At 45.7% G+C, this 11937-nt stretch overlaps 1 protein-coding gene across 27 annotated transcripts in view; it reads right to left on the bottom strand.

Annotated features, from left to right (window-relative positions):
• Positions 1 to 11443, bottom strand: part of CLASP1 (cytoplasmic linker associated protein 1) — a 263544-nt gene extending 252101 nt beyond the window's left edge. For 5 of the 27 annotated variants that reach the window (XM_034785917.1, XM_034785923.1, XM_034785922.1 and 2 more), the window contains exon 1: positions 11204 to 11441. The gene's annotated coding sequence lies outside the window, so the exon portion shown is untranslated. Of the gene's footprint in view, positions 1 to 11203 lie in introns of all 27 variants that reach the window. The other 22 variants (XM_034785937.1, XM_034785935.1, XM_034785936.1 and 19 more) reach the window with 8 other exon arrangements.
• Between the last annotated feature and the right edge of the window lie 494 nt (positions 11444 to 11937).

Raw genomic sequence — 11937 nt, forward strand, 5'->3', positions numbered from 1 at the left:
CCCCCACCCCTCCTGCACCCCAACCCCCTGCCCTGAGCCCCCCCCCAGTCCGCATCTCTCCTGCACCCCTGCCGTGAGCCGCCTCTTGCACTCTGCACCCCTCCTGCCCCCAACTCCCTTCCCTGAGCCCCCCATACACCTTGCACCCCTCCTCTGCCCCAATCCCTTATCCTGAGCCCCTTCCTACACACCGCACCCCCTCCCACACTCCGCACTCCCTCCCTCACCCCAACCCTGCATACAATTTCCCCATGTGGCCCTCGGCCCTAAAAGTTTGCCCACCCCTCACCTAGAACCAGAGTTTGCTGAAGTGCTAAATCAGCTTTTGACAGCACTAGCTTCTTCTGCACATGCAGGGAAAATATTTTCTTCATTCCAGTTTATTCAACTAGATCAGTTCAACGACTAGTTCATTCAAAGTTAAGAAACTGACTAGGAGTACAGAAAGCAGGAAAGCTTGTACTCTTCCAATTTATGAATAAAAATGAGATATGAGAGGATGAGATCTATTATCTCTAAAATCTTGAAGGACATGGTGACCAGAAGTGATCAGCTGAATTAACTAGCTACAGATAATACTCCCTTGGTTTATCAGTTAGTTTTAAATGCAAAACATGTTTTGATAAACTATAGCTTTCTTATGTATCCAGAACATTTAAGTTAGTTTTAATTAAAAAAATGTTTTAATTAAAATTTGAATTTCCATCCAAGTAGATCACAAGTGGAAGAAGTGGCCCACACAATCATCAGTGGGAAGGGATGTAGTCCACACCAGGAAAGTTTGAGAACCTCACCCTTATTAGCTATCTGTAACTGCAGTAACAGCTAGAGCCCTGAACCAAGATTATGACCCTAAGCAAGATGTATCTGGAGGGGAGACTGTCTCTAAGTATATAATCCAAAAAGATAAGAGACAAAAGGTGGGAGAAAAGTAGTATCCCCATTTTACAGATGGGGAACCAAAGCACAGAGATTCATTGACTTGCCCAAAGTCAAATATGAGGTCTTTGGCAGTGCTGGGAACTGAAGCCTGTTCTGCTGAGACTCTGTCTAGTGCCATAAGCACAAGACCACTTTTCCCCTCTGAGATATCTATTACTGACAAACCCAACATTAGCAATTTTCTTGCCTTTTTTTTTTTTCCAGGCGGGGGGGTGCACAACAGATGGCAAGACAACTTTCTGAGAAGATACTCAATCACATGCTGGGCATGAGAGCAGGATAATCTGGTTTTAAAGAGATCTCAATAATGGGTTGGGATGGAACTACTATACTTACTACTTTCACAAATCCTCCAGGCACTCCCTACTAATACATAACCGGCTAGTAAAGCACAGGCAACAGGCAAGAAGTGGGTTGTTTGTGTGAGTACAAGAAGCAGAACTCCCTGAGGTAAAACAGATTTATTGCATGAGGTTTCTGAAGCATGAAGCTTCTCATTAGTTAGGAAAAGAGAGGGGACAATGCCACAGCTTGTCTCTCAGAGGTCCAAAGGGAACTGCTAGGGACGCCCAGTCACATGCCAGTACATGAAAGCAATGGGACCTAGGAAAAGTTCTCTTCCAGGCAAGATAAAGGTCTGATCCTTTACCGAAATCAAGTAGACATTGTTTTAAGTTTCAGGACCTGTCTTAGCCAACCATTAGGACTCATTCCTCAACTTTCAAGCTAAACAACAGGTCATGACTAAATATGGGATCTGAAAGAAAATCCTTCCTGGCAGCCAGAATTTTAATTTTCCAAGTCCTTTATAAACCTTAACTAACCCTCCACCCCCAAGTGGTAGATAGTGACCCAGCTGAAAAGCAGGGAGCCAAGGACTGGAAGAGAATAAGTGACTTGCCAAAGCCACAAGGGTTTGGGCAGGGAATGGGGGGTGGGGGATACAAGTCAGGAATCCCTGTGTTTGGACCACATCTCCATGTGAGAGCAGTGTGAGTCTACTGCGGGGTCTTCTGGAGGACTCTCTCTAGGATTAGAAGAGGACACAGCATAAACTGCTAGAAATACTAACTTGATGGTTTCTGACTCCATACCATACTTGGGAGGAGAGACTGTGGCCAAGTCTAAAGCTGTGTTAAGCAAACAGAACTGCTTGGAAGCTTTCAACAACCTCCTAGAAGTCAACAGGCAACAAAGTCAACTGCCACTACCCAAGTACCGTAGCTAGATCTTGACACCTCCAACCCTTAAGAACTCCAGAACAGATGATGGGAGGAGTGAAGGAGGCAAATGGAATGTCAGTACACTGGGTGTCCAGCTAAGGATCTTTAGCAATGGCTTTTTTAAATGGTCTAATTACATGCCTTTGAATCATGTGGGGGGAGGGAGAAGAAGAGGGGGAAAAGGAAAGAAGCCTTGTTATCTAGTCTACATTTCAAAAGAGCCCTGTGTTATTTACATATGGGAGAGACTTCTGTATCCACTCCAGAATCTAAGTGAATAGGTTTTGTAGTTGTATTTTACTACATAAGTACTTCTCTTCCTAAGCTGTTAAGTTAAATATGTAACATTTACCAGAAGACAGTCGTTCCATCTTATAATACAATATAATAATATAATATAATTATCTTAGTTACAATGGGTTATTGTTGGTATTAAAACCAATAAGAAACATAAAACTAAATGAGAAAAAAAACCTCAGGTGGGTCACAGAGAGTCATGAATATCTTTATTGCAGATTTTATATCCCAGTGTTTGTAAGTCAGCAGTTTTAGAAACATCTTATTCCACAGGCCTCACTTTCCAGAAGGAAGTCTTGCCAAGACTGAACTGTAGCTTTCCAGTTACGGTGTTTGGATGACAGTGCATTCCAGTCCAACACTACTCCACACAGGTGTCTCTCCCCACATTGGCCTTCTTTATACTAAGACAGAGGAGTCCTAATGCACCACCAGAGCAGCTCCAGGGCTGCTAGCAATGGTGGAAACTGTAGGCCAACCTTGGGAGCATTCCTGAGAATACGGTAGACAATGGCCTTGTCTACACTAGAGTTTCTAAAAACTGCCTATTGTTGCTAATGCTGATCTGATAGTAACAGTGGGAGATCTACTGTAGACAGGTCTCTAACTTAAGTAGATTCTGCTCCCAGGTCTGGCAGTAAAATGCCCAGAAGTAGATGGGGAAAAAATCCTTCAGTACAAGCACAGCATTGGGCCACTACACACAGCCCCACACTGCCCCTCCTTGCAAGCCACAGCATAGTGGGGACCACTAGAGGCAGGGATGCAAAGTGCTACAGACATTCTGGGCTACGCTACAGCCTGTAAAGTCTAGGACAGGCGGTCATAAATTAGAGTAAATGAGACTACTTCAGTCCCCAGGTCAGCCCAGAATCCAGACAGCACAAAGGTGGTCCCCTTCGCCCGCTCCCCTGGATGGTGCCTTCTGTTCAGTGACTACTGGATGCGCAAGTTAGATCAGACCCCGTGTTGATCAGATCTGCAGTGAAGGAGCAGTGTCAGCTCAAGTCTGTCTCAGTTTGCTTAAAAAACAGAAAAACCAAAGACCAATAAAAATGTATCTTAGGTCATTTAAGTTCCAAATGAATCTACTATAACATTTTTTAGAAGTTATCTGAAATCAAAACACTGCAGGATTGTGCTACTGCATTAGAACTAGAGATCAGATATTCTATTTCCACTGTCAGGAATGTACTAGAGAAAACAAATTAAATGTTTTTGAAGATCCATTCCCTTGCAATAATCTAAAGACACTTCCTTTCTAAAAATTAACATCAATGCCACCCCCACATTTAGTAAGCTGTGCACCAACTATTGCACTCTCCCTCCCTGGGGATCAGACCCTTGAGATATTTGGCTAAATGAGGGAGCAGGGATAAGTCCACAAACTATATATGCATTAAGACAAAAGCTGTTTGAAATTGCCCTTAAATAAAACCTTTCCTTTTTGCCCTCCTGTAACTTAAGTGGTTGAAACTTTTTTAACTATGCTTCTTTAAAAAAAAAAAAATCATCATCATCATCCCTGGATAAAAGGAATAACTATGCCTAATGAAGCTGAAGATGATCTCTTTAAATTTTACAGAGAGACTCATTACAGTGCAGGATGCTGAAGAACATATACATATTTCATTCATCAATAAGGTTGCAAGTCTGTCACAGAGGTCATGGATTCCGGGACTTTCCGGGACTTCTGCAGCAGCTGGTGTGGTTGGCCCAGGGGCAGCCTCTAGGCCAGCTACACCAGTTGCTGCTGGGGCAGTCTCAGGCCACTGCACCCCACCCTCGACTCCAGCAGCAGCAGGGGTCCAAGGCCACCTCACCCCCCCCGACACCACCCTGGAGTGTCACCCCCAAGTACCTGCAGCACTCCCAGGCCACCCCCTGCCCCAGAGCACCCAAGATTTAGTCAGGGGTATATAGTACAAGTCATGGATAAGTCACAGGCCATGAATTTTTGTTGACTGCCTGTGACCTGTCCATGACTTTTACTAAAAATACCTGTGATTAAAACATAGCCTTATTCATCAGTTTCCCCACTGTGCAACTCCTCTCTTTAAATAGATCGTTCAAGGGTTTCAGACAGTTTTTGAAGGCTTATAGCAAGTTAACTGATACAAACAATACCTGGAATACCATGACAGCTAAGCATCCAAGTCTGATACCACAATGATGGATGCAGTATAAGAACCTGATTAGAACACAGAACAGGCTAGAAAGCACCATTCAGCTAGTCTATGCTATTAAATAAGTGGTCAGAACTATAAAAGTCTATGTAGAAAAGGATGCCATAACACCCACCCCTCTTCCTCTGGTGGATGACTGCTCCATTCATCCTGGTAACAGAATAACTGATGTGTTCTTGGTACACGCAGGCCCTGTCTCAATGGGCAAAAAAATGTGGATTTTTCCAATCGGTTTCCCGTTAGAGGGATTGTAAAACCATAAGGGGTGGTATGGTCCTACAGGACAGGGGGTAGAACCAGAAACAATAACTCATTCTGAAACTGACCAGACTTCAAGTTGGCTGTCACCGTCTAAGAGAGACTGCTAGCAGGCCTTGATTGAATTTGTATCATACAGAAAAGAATTACTGGATCTGCTCAACATATAAGGAAACCCAAAAAAAAAATCAAACCAAGAAAAGTTATCATTAATTTCTGTCTGATTTTGATACACTTCAGCCACAGCTCAGACTTAAGATTTCTAGAGTACTTCAAGACAGTGTTATTTTGACAGTATAGTTTCTTTATCTGCACCCAATTACAATTGTCCCTCTGGAAAGTGTAAAATGGTTTACTCAGATGTATTTCTTTCTCTCACAAGCGTGCTGTTGTCTCACTTGTAGTGCTATAAGTTATTGGCCAAGAGAAGCGAGGCCAAACATTGAAACAATGGCATTTCTCTATTTGTAATGCATTAACTTTTGAAGACCGCAGCCAATTGATTCCAAAATTTGAGAGAACGTTCTAGGTAAACAGAACGGACCCTATGGATTTTGGTGACAATCAGAAAAATCCAATTTCCACACAGTGACCATTTGGTGCTGCAGATAGAAGAGCACTGACCGAGGTAGCTCAGCCAGTTACCAGTCCCTCCCTCCGGTTTATTTGCATACTTCAGTCCCATTGGTTGAAATGAGTCAGCAAATAAACCTGTAAGTCAGGTCTGAGGAGTCTCCATAGATTTGGGGGACCCAGGGGTCAGGACTGGAATAGTGAATCTCCTTCAGATCAAGCTCTATAGCAGCTGAGTAAGGGTAAGGCTGGAGATTTCACTGTGGCTCCCTCCACGATATGCCTGGCTCAGGCAAAATCATTTACCTTCGCCCAGTCAAAAGCTGCTCTCTGTCATCTAAACAGTGCTCATTTGGTACAGCAGGAAGAGAGATTCCTCTGCCTGCAGCACCAAACTGGCACGGTCAGGGAGAAGACAACTGAGTCAGGCAGTAGGCTCAGTGTTTCAGGTTAGGGTTAGTGCAGGGAAGGATGGAGTGATGACTGGCTACATTACCTCTGATGCTACAATGCTACCACTCAGGTTCCTGAAGCACCAAACAGGCACCACTGGGGGAAGCTGCAGTTGATAGGCAACGAATAAGATAAGATGAGCAGCTTAGACAATTTAGTAAAATGTAGCTTTAATGGCGGTATCCTGCAAAACTGCTACAAGTTTGAGGCTAGAGACTACATCCTGCCCCTCCCATCACCTGCCAGCTCAGCCTACATAAGCAACAAAGTAGAGATCTCTTTCGTTTACCATCAGAAACTCATGAAGCTGCGGTTTGGGAGGGATTTGTAGGGTCCAGTGCTTAGGGCACTAGCCTAGGAGTTGGGAGACCTAAGTTCAGTTTCCTGCACCATCACAGACATCCTGCATGAAATGGGCAAATGGCTCCACCTCTCTGTGCCCCAGTTCCTCCTCTGTAAAATGGGGATAATTGTCCTTCCTTAACTCAGAGGGATGTTGAAAGGACAAAGACATTAGAGACCGTGAAGAGCTCAGACATCACAATAATGGGGCTGTATAAATATCTTAGGGCTTGTCTACACTTACTGGAGGATCGATGCATTGGCGGTCAATTTAGCAGGTCTAGCGAAGACCAGCTAAATTGACCACAGATTGCTCTCCCGTCATCTCCTGTACTCCACCAGCTCGAGAAGAATAGGGGGGAGTCTATGGGAAAGCGTCTCCCATCGACATCGCGTAGTGTGGACCCCGCGGTAAGTAGATCTAAGCTATGTCAATTTGAGTTACGCTATTCACGTAACTCAAATTGCGTAGCTTAGATCGAATTTCCCATGTAGTGTAGACAAGGCCTTAGGCACATAGACTAAATATGACCATGCTTCCTTTAGACCCTCCTACAGCAGTTTCCCCTTCTCTCTTATTTTGTGTCTTTTTTCCACAACTTGTGCCTTAGCATACCACTCAAGTGCTTACACGATCTGGTCCAGCAACAAGCCTATCTCCCTGTATTGACAGACAAGATGGGGTAGGTAATATATTTTACTGGACCTCCAATAGGTGATAGGGTGTTTTTGTCTTTTATCATTTTCCTGTGCAAGTTCATTTGAGAGGATAGTAACACACTCACCCAGGGCCTGATCTAAATTCCCATTAAAAGGCATCAGTGGAAGCTGGACTGGGCACTGAGGCTATGTCTACACTACAAACCTTACAGCAGGACAGCTGTAGCGCTACTGCTGTGCCGCTATAAGGTCTCCCAGGTACCACTCTTTGCTGGTGGGAGAGAGCTCTTCTGCTGACATAATTAAACCATCCCCCAACGAGCGGCGAAAGGCAATATAGCGTTATCCATACCAGCACTTTTGTCGGTGAAGGGAGTGTTTTTTTCACGCCCGACCAACATAAGTTTAACCGACAAAAGTGATAGTGTAGATATAGCCTGAGTGACGACGACAGATCAAATGTCAAAACTGAAGCCAGACTAAGCTGTAATGAAATGTCCAAATCAGAATGTTTGTTCAAAAAAGTGCTTTTTAAAGCCAAACAAACAAACAAAAACAGGATCCTCTTAAAACCTTGCACTTTTTAAGAAGATAGTGTCCAGGTAGACTCTTGCAAGCAAATCTTTTCCTACTTCAGATTTTTATAACAAGGCTTTGCCAAGTTCTGCTTCACAATCAAACTAGGAGTGACGACTGTGAATCACCCAATCTAAACGGTCCTAATTCTTCTATACCTTACAGGATAGCTCTTTCTGCACAGCCTCTAACCTACTGCAGTGTGTCCATCCAGTATGTCCACTAATACCGCTTTTTAGACACGTTCTTTAAGGAAGGGGTAAGGAGACTCCCTTCCTATTGAAGTGGCATATACGTATCTGAGGGCAGAACAGATCCTGAGGAGCAACACAAAAAGGTTTATTTAGCATCTCTATCTTTCTGTAAGGCAAAGCTGGTCACACATGCTAACACCTGGTACCACATTTGCCCATTACTTTGGGGTATGCTCATTTATTCGGGTTATTCTTCGAGACCTGCAGGACCTAGGTTCCCTAGGGCTGGGTTTCTCCAGCCCCAGAACCGGATGAACACACTCACACATACATTAACAGAGCAAGTCTGAGCGGACTGGGTCCATCAGCACTGTCAAGCTGACCCCTTATATGTCTCTGGACTCACTGGGCTGGATGAAGCAGCACTTTCAAGCTACCTCTCCTTTTATGCCCCTGGGCTCCATGGACTGGGTCAAGCAGCACTTTCAAGCGGTTACCCTTATGCGTCCCAGATTCAGCACGTCCCTATCCCCACTCTCGCATCACAGTTGTACTGGCAGTAACCTACTTGATGAGCAAACCCCACAGTATTTTGGGTGCTGCAGGGATCTTTAGCTTAGGTAAAAGAAGCGTTGCTGTAGAGTGAATGGGGGAAGCTAAAAACACAAAAGAGTAAAGTTCAGCAAGAGCGAGAGAAACAACCAACTAACCATAAAAGTTATTTATTGAATAATAGTGATAACTACACAAGAAGGGCTAAACCAACATAACATACATTATTAAAGGTTAATACCTAAGGTAGAAAGGAAAACAGAGAGAGAGAAAGAGGAGGATCTCACCCACTCCATGAGGCTTGAACTGGTTGGGGTTCCCAGGTGATGGTGGTAGCTCAGGGTCCTGAGTGCTGGAGACTCATAGACTCATAGACTTTAAGGTCAGAAGGGACCATTATGATCATCTGGTCTGACCCCCTGCATGCTGCAGGCCATAAAACCGTCCCTACCCCTTCCCTGGACTCTGCTGTTGAAGTCCCCAATCCTGTTTTAGGTGACTTCAATCGGCAGAAACCCTCCTGCTAGAGATCCCTGCCCCATGCTGCGGAGGAAGGCGAAAAACCTCCAGAGGCTCAGCCAATCTGCCCTGGAGGAAAATTCCTTCCCGACCCCAAATATGGCGATCAGTAAGACCCCGAGCATATAGGCAAGAGTCTCCAGCCTGACCCCTGTCAGCCATTATACAATTTACCTACCATTGCTTGGTTTTCCTTGACTACTATGTTTTACCATTAAACCATTCCCCAGCAGAGCCCCCAGCACAATCGGTCAGGAGAAGATGGAATCCCAGTGGAACTGATGCATAGTTTGGAGCTAAGCATCAGAACACTTACTGGAGGGTGAGTAGGGATTTTTGAAGAGAAAATACAGTGGTTCAAGGGAGACCATTAGATTTGTTTATAGGTAAACTGATGACTCAAGGGTTTTCTTTAGGCTAGGCCGGGGATAGGCAACCTATGGCACGCGTGCCGAAGGCAGCAGGCGAGCTCATTTTCAGTGGCACTCACACTGCCCGGGTCCTGGACACCGGTCTGGGGGTCTCCTCATTTTAATTTAATTTTAAATGAAGCTTCTTAACATTTTAAAAACTTTATTTACTTTGCACACAACAATAGTTTAGTTATCTATTATAGACTTATAGAAAGAGCCCTTCTAAAAACGTTAAAATGTATTACTGCCACGCAAAACCTTACAGTAGAGTGAATAAATGAAGACTCGGCACACCACTTCTGAAAGGTTGCCAACCCCTGGGCTAGACAATAGGAGCTTGGTTCATGGCTATGGGTGGTGTTTTCTTCCAAGGAGTTCACAATGCAACTGGGCTGCTTCAGTATTTTGGATATCAATCAAGGATCCTTAGGAGAGTTGGTCTGATAATTGCTGAGCTGGGTGTGGGCAGGCATAGGTTCATTAACATCTGGAGCAGAGATTCCCATGATGCAGTGCATCCCTGCTTTTCTGGTCCCAGAGTTCAGTGCGGTTCTCTGTTCTCTATTCTGTATGCAAATTGAGATGTCTCCCTGTCCCATCTTTCATGCAGATGAGACTAGGTGAGTTGTCTCTGTTCTTCATTCTGTATGCTAATGGAGATGTCTTAATCTTGTCACCTTTGTCAGGAGGGGTCTAGGTGTGTCTCCCAATGCCCTTCACTGCTCTCTGCAAGTTTTTTCCTCTGATGGGTTTTGGTTTAAGCGGGGGGGGGGGGGGGGGGGGGGGGGGGGGGGGGTTTTTTTTGTGAGGGTGGATACTGCACCCTGGCTCCCCAAGAACACAGAGCTGACTGGTATCACACCCCAAAAACTAACTAATCTGTTCAAATCAATACATGCTTTTAAACTGCAGATGAGCAAAATAATTTGTGTTGTCACCACACTTTCTAAACAGCTTTGAATTAAACAAATTATTTAATCTTCTAGCCTCCTGCCTTTAGACACTGTCATTAGTACATCATGAAAACTGTCAAATTACTCAAATCTCAGTATCAACTACTAAATATGCACTAAAGTATTACAGAACCCTTATTGACCATACATTGTGTGGGGACACGGTTATTCATAGATCAGAACCTTGATCCCACTGACACAATTCAGAGCAAGTGCTTTACCATGATAATCCACAGATTAAGAACATCTAGTAATACACACTAAGAATCATTAAAGGCTGTTATGTCAATTATTCAGATTACATAGCCAGATTTTTTAAATAAAGAACATACAATAAAGGATCTAACTAAACATTGTTAGAATGTAGATTAAGGGGTAAGGAACTAATAGTAAAATCGCCCATTGTGCCCAAGTATTGCAGTACATACAGCCATGCACTAATCTCAGATCTAAGCACAGCAGGGAGAGTTAAGGATGAAACAAAAGCCTTGAGTCTATACTCCCCAGCCCCCGCGGTTTAGATTTCTAAAACCCATCCCCAAATCAGAGGAAAAAGTCCTATTAGGTCATCCAGTTCACCCCTCCCAGCCAGTACAGAATTCATCCTGACACTGTTTTCTATACTGCTTTGTCCATTTTTAAAATGTCTGGAACAAGGGAAGTGCATTCCCTCTGGAAATCACAGTCCCACAGCTTTTCCTACGGTGGGCTAACCACAGTGCTAGTGCCTTCCAAGTCTTTTCTTTCATGTGCGTGCAACAGAATGCAAAATCCTTTATGTTTAGAAAAAACACTTTCAAACCCTGATAAGCTGGGCAAAACTGCCAGGAACAAACCCTGCTGGAAAGCCCATGTACTTCCCCTAACCATGAGCCCCGGTCAGGCTCCCAACTGTGCACAGCACAGCCACAGAGCAGAGGCAGCTCTGTAACCTATTGATTTCACCACACAATGCTTCCCCTCCCCCTTTCCATCCCCCCCTCCACCCCAACAAGGCAAGGGCTGATTGCCACCCCCTCCCCTCGCATATCGACCCCATGCTACATGACACTGGGGTTTTACCTGGAGCTGCTGGAAGAGCAGATAGGGGGTGCAAGTAAAACCGGACTCATGGGCGTTACGGAGGGTGCATGCAGTAGAATGGGAGCAGCAGATCCCGCTTAATTCCCGCTGCTCCTACTGCAGTGCATGGCTGCTGCTCTCCTCCTCCACCCCACTGCTGCTGCTGGAGCTGGGTAAGAATGGAACCCCCAGAGCGCAGGCGCACTCATCGCCCACTGGAAAGACTCACAGGCAAGCGCGAGTGCCCAGCGCGCATGCGCATCATTTTTGTCGCGCCCTCGAGAAGCCTCCCCAGCAGGCGGGACGCACGCGCACTAGGCTGGCGCTCTGTTGCCCACTTTCCCTCTCACCATGGAGCTCCGGGGAAGGCTAGAGCGGCCGGAAACACCTCCCGTGGAGCTCCATGGTGAGAGAGGGGAAGTCTTCCAAGCGTAGCTGATATGAGGTAAGCGTACAAGCTGCGCATGCGCGCACCGGCCGCCGGGGTAGCCTCTGAGATAAGCCCCCGGCCCGGCGGGGTGCCGGAGTCTGCGCGCGAGATGGGCCGTTGCTGCACATCAGGAACGTTCGAAGTTGCCGGTTCGCGTTGCCCGCCGCGGCTTTTTGGGGGGTGGGAGCCGGCCGGTTCGTCACGCCGCCTCCGGGGCGAGAGGGGGCGCTGCTGAGGCCGAGACACGGTGAGGGAGCTCAGCTGCCAGGAAAACCTTCCGGGGTCAAGTTCCCCGCCTGCTGAG

Source organism: Trachemys scripta, chromosome 11 (assembly GCF_013100865.1).
Source record: "Trachemys scripta elegans isolate TJP31775 chromosome 11, CAS_Tse_1.0, whole genome shotgun sequence".
NCBI classification, from domain to species: domain Eukaryota; kingdom Metazoa; phylum Chordata; order Testudines; family Emydidae; genus Trachemys; species Trachemys scripta.